Genomic DNA, 12,317 nt, shown 5'->3' on the forward strand with positions numbered 1-12,317 from the left:
TAAAATTACAAAGAGAGATCATCCTTATAAAGGAGATTTGAACCCTAAAAAGGTCTAACCTAGGTTGCATCATAATAATTAATAAAATAATTAATTAGTAGATACATAAAGTCTAGCTTAAAAAACTAGATTTAATTAGGAAATATCTAATTACTCTAACATAATCTTGCTAAGTTGGGATTGATAGGAAATTAGGCTAAATATTGTCAATAAAGAAAGCCACCAATTCACAACATTGGAGGGAGCACTCATTTTAGCCTCTGTAGGAGTAGGGGAGCATGAAAATCTAATTAGCCCATGAGTAGTATGGAAGTCACAACCAGGGAGGTACCTCAATCCATTCCTCTACATGCATTGACATCCTAGCAGTCTATGAAAGGAAGACAACATATATTCTTGCAAAAGAGCGATTGGCCAACCTCGCCCCCATTCCAATAAGAGTAAAAGAAGTGAGGTGAGAGAGGAAAATATTACCCTATAAAGATGATAGAAAGTGAATAAGGGGTCTAGCAAAGAATAAATCCATAAAGTGAGAAGAAGGAGAGTGACTTGTCTAAGATCAAGAGTTATGCTATCACAAATTTGACCACTATGCTAGTGATTGTCCACAAATGAAGAACAAATAATAAAGGGAAACTGTAAATAAAAACTTCAAAAAATGCATATAAGATCATTAATATAAGAGAGAATGTTTTTCCACTCACAACATGTATTATTAGCAAACAGAGTATTTGATATATAGATAGTGGAGTGTCATTTTATATGATAGGAGTTAGAGAGTAATTCCCAATTATAAAGAGAAGAACACCAGAATCCAAATTTATATGGGGAACTTGTCAAAACTCAACCTAATTGGGAAATGGAATGTTTAGTTTTAAGAGAGAATGGAAAGTTGATTCCCCTTCATGATGTGTTGCATGTATCAAACTTAGGTACGACTCCATGGAGGGGAAAATAATGCATCCCCTAAAATCAATTGAAGTCTTAGAGGAATAAACAATTCCCTTCTAACCACCTCACTTAGTTGACTAAGAGTGCAAAAATATATGATTGAGAGTATTTTATGTGAGTTGATACTAATATCTAATCAATGGTTTCTTTTTTTGTTTTAGCATTGGATTTACAACTTTCGTTAAAAATGCATCAGGCATTGCACAATAGGCCACTAGATATTTGGCTCTAGTTACCACTTGGGAGAGCATGGGTTTTTATGTTAGAATGGTCCTGGTAAATTAGGTGCTCAAGTTGAATATTTTTGTACTTTGGCTTTGGGTGAAATCCACTAGTCATAATGTGGGAGTGAATACATGTTTTAGTGATGTTGTTTCCATTATCTCTTAAAGTTTGAAAGATGTCAATACTGTTCCTAGGGATTTTTTATGCTTATATATTTTCTTGTGCTAGAGATGAAATGGTGATGGTATTACACAAATTTAAAACAACAAATAAAATATTATGATGATCTGCAGATCATTAATACATAATGAATAAAATTGATAGTTTATTTATACAATTTTTATTAAAACTAATTTAGTAATAGACACCTAATAAGAAACAACTGACTTCTTAAAAAAAACTTAATCAGTAATATAATTACCTAAATCTAATAAATAATATGTATTATCTTTCATTATCCTTTATAATAAATGTTATTAAAAAATAAAAAAATGGAAATGTTCATTATCCCTTTTCTCCCCCAAAATGAACATGGGAAGAATGCCTCATCAAATTTTTGAGCAATAACTATCACGACTAATACTATTTTTCTTAGCTAACCTTTAAGTTCCTTAATCTTCTCTTTCATCTCCTTCATTGACTAACCACATTTTACTAGGATTTTCTTGTATTTAATTCAACGCATCTATACTTCATAGGATGATTAAATAATACATGTCTTTCCAAATACTAACTAATCAAGTGCCCATTGTAATTCCATCATACTTGCTCATCACCACTGAACAACGTCACTAGTTCATCTAGTCATCTCCTTTTTTCAAAATCCTCTTCGTCAATTAACAAATATGCCACTCTATAATGTTAGTAAATGTCTCTCCTCTAGGTTTCATATCAATTACAACATCATAATTATTCCAATTGTAGTTTCCAACAATAGCCCTCTTTGGAATTGATGGCAACAACTCTAGTTACCATGCAAATGCAAAAGATGTTCTCATGATTTAACAATAAAAAATCCCTTTATGATTTGATATAGACCTTCATTAATGTCCTTAGTTTCATTCTAATTCTTACCCTTGCACTCACTTGCAATTCTCCCTCTATGATACCAATTATAAATATCTTTGATGCTAACACCAATGTGTGCCACCAACTATATTGGCAACACCACTAATCATATCTATTCTTTGTGATTTAGCTTCTCCCTCTTTGAAAAATCGCTTAATATAGATTATCCCTCTTTCATATAAGATGGTAATTACACAACATACTCTGACTTATGATTTAAATGGTAACTTGGTAATATTCTCTCCCTCTTTGACAACAATGCTACAGACATCAACCATTCATATGTATCTACCTCTTTGTTCTAGCATACACAACATCTTCAATTTGTCACTGTTTGACTAATATGGAAATATCATTTCCACTTGTTTACTTTGACTACTTGTAATCTCATCTTCTCCATGCTTTAGTTCATATCTTCATAATCTTTAGGAAACTTCCTAAGTGTGACCTCCTACATCAATGTGTATGATATTCTGATCATAATATTTGATGCAATGCAATATCTCTTCTTGGATTACTTCAAATAAGGAATCACCTCTAACTTACTTCTTAGGTACTCAAAAGAATTCTTAGGTAACGCTTTAGTGAATATATTAGTTGTTTACTCCTTTGTGTTCACATACTCTGGTCTCACTTCTTTGTCTTGTACTAACTCTCCCAAGTAATGATACTTGATAGAAATGTGTTGGTCTTTGTGTGCATCATAGGATTCTTTGATATGTTTATAGCACTTGTGTTATCACAATAAACTTGTTCGGCTGACTTGTGGCTTGGTCTTATATAATTAGAGAGTCTTGTCTTCTCATTATTCATTGTTCAACATGAAAGAAGTCAGCTAGAGAGAGGAGTAGCTGAGAAAAGTAAATTTTGTGAGCAGGGCTAGTAGTTGTGGCTTGGAAAACAAGAAGGTTTCTTGGCATCTTGTGAGCACAAGTTTAGATTGTTCTTGGGGTTTTCTACTAGATTTTGGATCTGGGCTAGCTAGGATTTGGATCTTGCGAGATCTTGCAAAATTACTAATGTGATTATTTATGCATTTCATTGTAACCTAGAAGGTTTTATAGTTAGGCATATTGGATGTAACATTTATGATTCTATTATGAGAGTTGGCATTATTTGGATCTAAATCTTTGTGTTATTTATATACTTCCACTCTATGGTTATTTGATGGGGGCTACGACATCTCCTTTGGGTATTCTCCTACCTTGTAGTGCATCAAGTTCTATCAAGGCTTAAGTTTTCTGGAGCATGTAGATAGATTGTTGAATGTGAGACAGTTTACACCAGGACTTAGGGTGAAGATTATTAGAGTAGAGTTCAATCTTGTGGTGGATTGTTCTTTCTAAAGTCTTAGATATCTTTGTTGTCAGGTAGTAAATTGTGGTTCTAGCTTACAATTGTAGAGGACTGGTAGATGGATCTTGCTATGGAGAGATGGTTACGAATATGATATGTTGATCTTGTTGACTAAAGGTTGGAGGTTTTTGTAGAGGGTTTGTAAAGATCTTGGAAGACATGTCTTCGAGAATATTGGACCCTCAGATGATTGCAAATATTTATGATGTAGTGGACAAGAAGATTTTAGAGACATTTGCTTGGTTGGAAGCTAGTTTGATTAATCAAGTTAAGGAAGGGATCATTGAGTTTCACAGAGATTTATGGAGCTTGAGCATACCAATCTGAAAGCAAGTTGTTTGGCTAGTTAGAACACTTGTTCAAGAGAGAAGAAGGCATGACAAAGTTAAGGTGGAAGTTAGTTTTGTTGACTAGTTTGAGGAGTTTGATGTGAATTTTGAAGAGCAACTTGTGGTTGTTGCTGAAGAGGTCCCTAACCTTGCTAATTTTGGATAAGATATTTATTTTCATGATCAGTTAGATGGATCTGGCATAAAAATTGTAAAGCATCTTATTGTGGATGTTGCAATTTCCGATTGTGAGAATTTACATATGGATGTTGCACGTGTGGATTCACTAGTTGTTAAGGTGGTTGAGGATCTATATGTTCTTGATTTTTCTATGGTTGACATGGCTAAGGATATACATGTTGCTCTTGTTGTGGATTTGGGCTTACATGTTTCTGACTTGGCTTTGGAGTTACATGGTGTTGCTATGATGGATTTTATGTTTGAGGATAATGCTAGTTGTCATAAGTTGTAGAGACTGTTGGTGAAACAATATATGCCCAATTTATTCCTAGAAGTGAGAATTTTGATTGGGTTACTGAGATTCATTTGATTTTTATATTTGAGTGGATGAAGCATAGATGGTTGATTTTCATATTTTTTTGTCTCTAGGATGGATTGGAAACCTTTAATGAAGATGAAGTTGGTTGGAGAAATTTTGTTTGGCATCAAAATATGGGACATATTTTTCTATCTACTTGAGGAGTTTGATGCAGGAGCATCTTGCATCAAAAAATAAAAGGGAGCATGATATATTTATTTTTAAAAAAGGAAAAAAAAAATTTAATAAGCAAAAAATTAGTTAAAAAATGTACGTCAAATTGACATAACCTTGATTCGCTATTTTTCTACTACCACATAAGACCATAGTTTGTCCCCTTGTGATCATGCACACACCATTCTATTGTGGTATCTATAAGGAAACTTGCCACAAAGAATATGACCATTTCCACATAACCTATAATAGATATGAAATAAATATGTAATTAAAATTTACATGCAAGAGAATAGACAACATACCCACAAAAATATGACACGAGATATACCCTAGGAAACCCTCATTGATGGAAAAAATTAGCCTCCAAAAGCATTGCTCACCATGTATTATTTGTAAAATACCATTGCAATACAATCATAGAATCCTTCCAAGACATAGCCACAACCAAGAAATCCATGTGAATAATCATGAATGGACATGCCATGCTTCCAACCTTCACAAATGCTCCATTGGCTAACTTGTCAAGTCTTGTCTTGCTCAACTCTTGTCTTTTCTATCTTTTTGTCTTGTTTCTACAACTACCTTGTGGATTCTTATATAGTAGCAAGACACACAAAACCACCAAGTGATATTGCACAAACCATGTGCTACCTAACCCATTGACCCCACATTTAATATTGGACATTTAATTTCTTTTTTCCAATATTAAATAATTACATCAAATATTATCACAATGTTACAATAAAATTCACCAAGTATATACCATGAGAATATTTACATGTTTCACGTCCATCTAGGTGCAACATAAAATAACAAAACATAAATAATATTATGCAATGTGTGCAACACCCATTATCTCAATAATCTCCCACTTGTTGTATACACTGTATAGGGTCAATTTATAGCCACATAAATGAATAAGGTAATAATCCCTCCTAGCACATACATCATCATAAATCAAAGTACACCATGTGCTCCATCTTGGTATATACAAAAAAATTAAGGTGGTCAGCATCTCAAACATGAATGATGCCACCTCCTATTATACCACTGCTACTAAACATATATAGAAGCCATCCAAAGAGAAAGCCACCCAACCTGTCATATAAGAAGATCATAAAATATTGTACCAACTAAAATGCCAAGCACAAACACCTGATCCAAGGGTAATCATATGTATCTATAGTTGTCAAAACCCATAGCTGAAATAACATCCACAACAAGTTTTAATCCATCTAACTATCCACACCTCCAAATGTATGCCAGGTGAATATCACATCATCAACATATCTAATCTATAGCTTGCAATCACAAGCCTCAAGAGCAATACCTACCACATATATAAGAAGAAGCTCACACTATAAAAATATATAACCAATCCACTTACAAAATCTCAAAGAAGTGAATCCATGTAGTCTCAAAGAAATCCATAATACATAAACTAATAACCTACAAGAACAAATCTAATAACAAGTCTCCAATGCTCTCCCAAGTTCTCTACAACCAAAAAAGGAAATGGATAAAGAAATAACCATGTCATCTCTCACATGACATACATGAACACAAACCAATGATCACAATCTCCAACTAATCTTAAATCCAATGTAAGTGAAAACTAAACATCCAAAATAATAATCAAGACTAGAGAGAAACCATGCAAATAATAAGCTACATCATGTCCTTCTACACACCTCTAGATGTAAATTGTGCAAGTATGATCTCCATAAAACCCTAAATAAGAAGCCACAATAACAACCAAAACATACCATATAACTAATCATGGATGTAAGCCTTTCACAAAAAGATCAAACTCATAAACCATTGCTAGCTCAAGGAATAACCATTCCTAATCTGAGGAATATGCCCAATATAAAATTATCTCCAAAACTCAACCAACATAACAACATATACATATGGAGATAACCAATGCTAAACCATCTCTCAAATGAAACCTCTAGAACTAACTCATGTACCATAGCTCAATATCCATATCCATAAAAGACAAGCATAAACATAGTACACCTAATAGAAACAATGGGTTATACCTCTCAAGTTGTAAACTACTGAGTAGACCAAGAGGGGGAAACAAGAATTCTCATTAAGATATCCAAGTCTCCAACCAAGACTCATCTAAGGACAATGTCCTCTAAAGTACAAAAAGGTGAATGCCCCTCACACATCCTATTAAAACAAAAATTGTCCCAATAAATACTTCTCTAATCCAAGAGAAATCAACATCAAAACCATCTCCAAGTATCCTTGAGCACCTATAACCAATCAATCCATGCCAAATCCAAATTCAACATAGCAATATCATGAAGTGTTCAACAAATAATCAATGTACTCAATACAAATAAACTAAACCATGATCAATGTCAAAGTTCCAACCATGGCCTCGAGAACATAAACTTGACAACATGATCTAACCATCTCAACCAAAGGGATAACATGCTCCATATGAACATACTATAACATGTCAAAAATCTAAATGTGTATCAAGAGCATACTATGACATAATACTAAAAACATCCCAATACTAAGGATAACATGTCAAATAAAAGTATAAACCACACCATTATCAAGAACCCCATGAGTCCTTAAGATGAAACCATATCCAAACACCATGAAGATAAGCATCTCCACTCACCATGGAGATAACAAGTGCACCATGCAAATGTCAAAGATGCTTTAACAACAACATGATCTAAGACAAACCTCCAACACCTAGAAACACTCAATAAATATATCAACGCCAAAAACTCCCACTCAATTGTGGTACCAAACCACTCATGGAATCATAAAATCCATCTCTTACACGAAGATCCCGTAGGTCTACTTAGACACAACCAAAGATTCAATACCAAGTGAAACCAAGATCTCCAAACCAAAGAAAATACAAACCAAACTAGGAACTAATCCTACAATGTCACCTCATCACTATCACAAGCTCCCACTAAACTATGTATCCATGAAATCATTATGAATAAAGCATCCTCTAACCAAGTTAATCAACCAAGGCATCAAACTATCAAAGAACTCAAAGTACAAATCATGAGCTCCTCAAAACAAACCAAAAAACCATGATCCTCAACCAAGAAGATATGCCACCATAACTAAAATTAGGAATCTAAACCAATGGAAATCAAGGATATACCTATATATCCAATCATATCATGCCAAAATCCATGGAACCATGATCACATCCATGAACTGAGAATATAACTCTCAAAGTGTCCAACTCATTAGCATAAAAAAGTCAACCATAATCCTCCACCATGGTTGTACTTGGTAACAGCATCTCATGCCTTCTACATGAAGAAAAATCAGAAAATTATGTGACTTAGGGTATAAATAACCCAAATCCAAGCCACCAGTCTGAAAATGCATCAATAATGAAAGATCAATGGGAAAAGACAACTCATAACCAAGTCATAAATACAACCTGTGAGTATAGATCATCGCTTACTACACTACAAAACTTGTAGACCCAACAAGTCATCATAAATATCCAAATCAAACACTGATAACCATATCACTGTGAGAAAAATTTGTAATATAAGATGAGTATACAATGACATCAAATCTCAAATCTCCAAAATATACAATGTCATAAACTCACAATGTTACCATATTCAATATATATATCATAAACCATTCACACCAATATATCACCAAAATAAATCATGTCAAACTTGAAAAAAATAACTCAAAGTCCAAAATCCAATTCCATATGCCCAATTTTTGTCCTAATTTGTGCTTCAAATAAATAATATCTAACTATTGTGCTCTTAAAACTTGACAAAATTTCAAAATCATATAATCAGGCCTGCACCAACTTACATAGTTCTCTAAATTAGCTTTCAAATGACTATTAAAAAGTTTGAAATCTGATATCCTAAGAGAAAGTTATGGTTGTTTTACTAAGACAAAATTTTTACCATTTTCACTATGAATTTTATTTTTGGTGATGAAAATTTTGACGGGATTAAATTTGACAACCATCACGGGTTGCAACTAAAAACCTCTATATTTTTCTATCAACATGACCAAAATAGGGCATATTATATATCACAATTTATGGAAAATTCAACCCATATCCAATGCTAAGGTCTATTTTTGTCTAGGAGGTTATTTCTACAAGCTACCTCCATTTAAATGAAATATCCAAAAATTATTTTTGACCAACAATTTCACATACCCAAAATCTGCCAACATCTCATCATAACAACAAACCCAAAACCCTCATATCTACAATAAAAAACCTAAAAAAATCATATATCTTGCCCTCTCTTTTATGCCCTCATGCATTCTCATGTATTCAATCTAGGTTACAGTAATAAAATCATAGCTCCGATATCACTTGTAAGGAAACTTGAAACAAAGAATATAACTATTTCCACATAACCCATAATAGATCTTAAGTAAATATGTAATTAAAATCCACATACAAGAGAATAGACAACATAACCACAAAAATATGACACAACATATATCCTAGGAAACCCTCATTAAGGGAAAAACCTAGTGTCCAAAAGCATCCATCACTATGTATTATTCAACAAAATATCATTACAATACAACCATGGAAGCCTTCAAAGACACAACCACAACCAAGAAATCTATGTGAACAAGGATGAATCCACACATCCCATGCTATGCTTCAAACTTTCAAAAATGCTCCTTTGACTAACCTATCAAGCCTTGTCTTTCTCTACTCTTGTCTTTTTCATCTTTTTGTCTTCTCTCTACAACTACCCTTGTGGTTGCTTATATAGTAGGAAGTCTCACAAAACAACCAAGTGGTATTACATAAAGTATGTGCTATCTAACCCATTGACCCCACGTTTAATATTGGACATTTAATTTTTTTTCTCAATATTAAAAAATTACACAAAATATTATCAAAATGTTACAATACAACTCATCAAGTATATCCCATGGGAATCTTTACAAGTTGCACATCCATCTAGATGTAGTATTAAATAATAATATAAAATAATAATGTAATGTGTGCAACACCCATTATCTCAATAGTATCTTAGGCATTGAGAATTTCTTACAAGTATCATTATCCTCACAAAATGTATTGAACTAATTAGAAGTAAATTCTCAACCTCTATTAGACCTAAAATATTTTATCCTCATACCTGATTCATTCTCAACTTTTTCCTTTAATAGATTAAACTTGTAAAAATATTCAAATTTCTCTCTTAAAAAGGAAACCCACATCATCTTAATTAAATCATTAATGAAAAGAATAAAGTACCTTTCAACATAAAATATTCTTTACTTCGTAGGACCACATAAATCTATATAAATAATCTCCAATTTTTGTAATGTAGTGAACATTTTGTTTTAAAATGTATTCCTTTTCTATTTTTCCATTACACATTCCTTACATGTAATGCCTTGCTTGGGAACCCAAGATAAATAAAACTAATATGTTACAAAGTTTACTAAACTATTTAAAAAATAAATTAAACAACATCAACGTAACAATGCAGAAGTAATATACACATACACATCAAGTACACATAAGCAATTACAAATACAATTTTTCATTCCTCAAAGGTTCCTTCATGTTGAGTTATGTTAAGAAGTTTATATTGATTAGTTTAAGTCTCAAGTACATGTTCATGAATCATAAGGAAATGACATATACATTATCTCATAATTAAATGCATAAGTACAACTAATACAATGAAAATACATCCAATAAATAACATCCCCTACACATATCATAGGGTATGAGAATAGATACAAGCACATCAAAATAAAACATACATGATAACATATATAAAAAAATTGAATAGAATTCTCCAAGATATGAATAAGAATAATAAAGGATACAACTACACCAATGAGCATCCAACATTCACAAATCTTAATGGGACCTAAATGGTAAGAAGACACCACCTCTTGACCGCATGGTCATCAAATTAGGCTCACTCCTACCATGCAAGAGAGATAATGTATGCTCCACACATAGATAAACAATAATAACGTATTACTAGGAAATGAATCTTGATAGCCAAAAGTACCTCAAGGGTAACACAAACTACTCAAGAAGAAGAAATAATCCAAATAGAAAAGACACTCAATCTAATACAACATCACACACCAAGTCAACATCGAGATACCAAATGCAATACCGTATCAAATTCGTTGGAAATATTCAAGACTAGCTAGGTTACTGAGAGGGGAGGGGTGAACCAGTAACCTCAAAATCTTCATCAAATTAAGATCTTAATTGTAATAATCCAATGACCATTTAATTCATTAAATCAGATCTAATTGCATGCATGAGAAACTAAAAACATAAAACATTCATAACATTTGAACACAATAATTAGGTAACTTAGAAAATTTCCAAATAAAAAGTAAATATGGGGTGGGGATGATACCTACAAAACTTCAATACTACAGCATAAAGTTGGCTTGTTAAGGCTTACAATGATCACTTCTGATGATCTACCCTATGAGGAGCAATTAGGACTACTAGGTCCACCTTTTTAGAAGTTTTACAAACACACAATTAAGTATGCACTCAATAAAGAGATTTGAGAAAAGACTATTAAGTCTACCTTGTTAAAGGATTTGGATTGGTTCACCTATTAGGATGAAATATTAGATCTTTGACTTACAACTAATTTGTTGATAGAGATTCTTTGAAGTGTTGATCACCTTTATGCGATGGATATTACTTTGCTACTCCTTTTTTGATATGACCTTACAATACACTTTGTCTGTTGTTGATTCACGTTCGCATGCTTCTATTTTGCATTACTGTCATATTTTTCATACTTTCTTAGATATGATACAATACATTACATATATATCAATCCAATTCACAAAACTACAAAGTTGACCAATATACAAGTTCACACCAATATTACAAAGTTGGCCCACATGTAGCTACTTGAGTTTTGAAGACTGACTTGGTGAAGTTCTGATACTTGACGTCCACTATCACTACTCAACATCATCATGCACTCAATAGAAGTAGAAGCTCAATCCATACTAATCATCTCAATGTATTCTTGAACTCAGTTTGCACTGGTGACTTGGTAAATACTATGTAATTAAGTATAAACTGAATTACTCATTTACCATGACTGCACTCAGTAAACACTAATCTTTATACAACTCAATTAATACTAACCTCATTTTACATGAGCTACTAGCTTGGTAGAAACTGCAAAGATTGGTAACCATTGGAATGCTTGGGTTGAACTGCTGGACTTCACACTAACTGATTCAACTTGGTTTAAATTGTTACACTTCTCACTAACTGAATTCCCTTGGTAACCACTAGAATGCTTGGTAGGAACTGTAGTGCTCAGTGGCTATTGAATTACATGGTAAACACTGTAGATTGTTTAGTGACCTCGGTAGCCATAAAAAGTCTAAATAAGTGTTGTCACTAATAACAAACTTGACTGAATATCAACAATCTCCCCCTTTGGAATTAGTGACAAAAACACCTATCAGCCACAACTTATATGCATCACAGTGTGGTACTGGCTCGGTATGGTATAATGTTTTGAGATTTTTTTTCAAAATTTGTCTTTGTAAGTATATACAATATACTATATCTATAAATTCTTTGTTATATACACTTTCTCCTTTTGCATGATTCTCCCCCATACAATATACATAGTATCTCACTATAC

This window comes from Cupressus sempervirens, chromosome 4 (assembly GCF_028749045.1).
Source record: "Cupressus sempervirens isolate cs-2001-9-10 chromosome 4, ASM2874904v1, whole genome shotgun sequence".
In the NCBI taxonomy this organism is placed as follows: domain Eukaryota; kingdom Viridiplantae; phylum Streptophyta; class Pinopsida; order Cupressales; family Cupressaceae; genus Cupressus; species Cupressus sempervirens.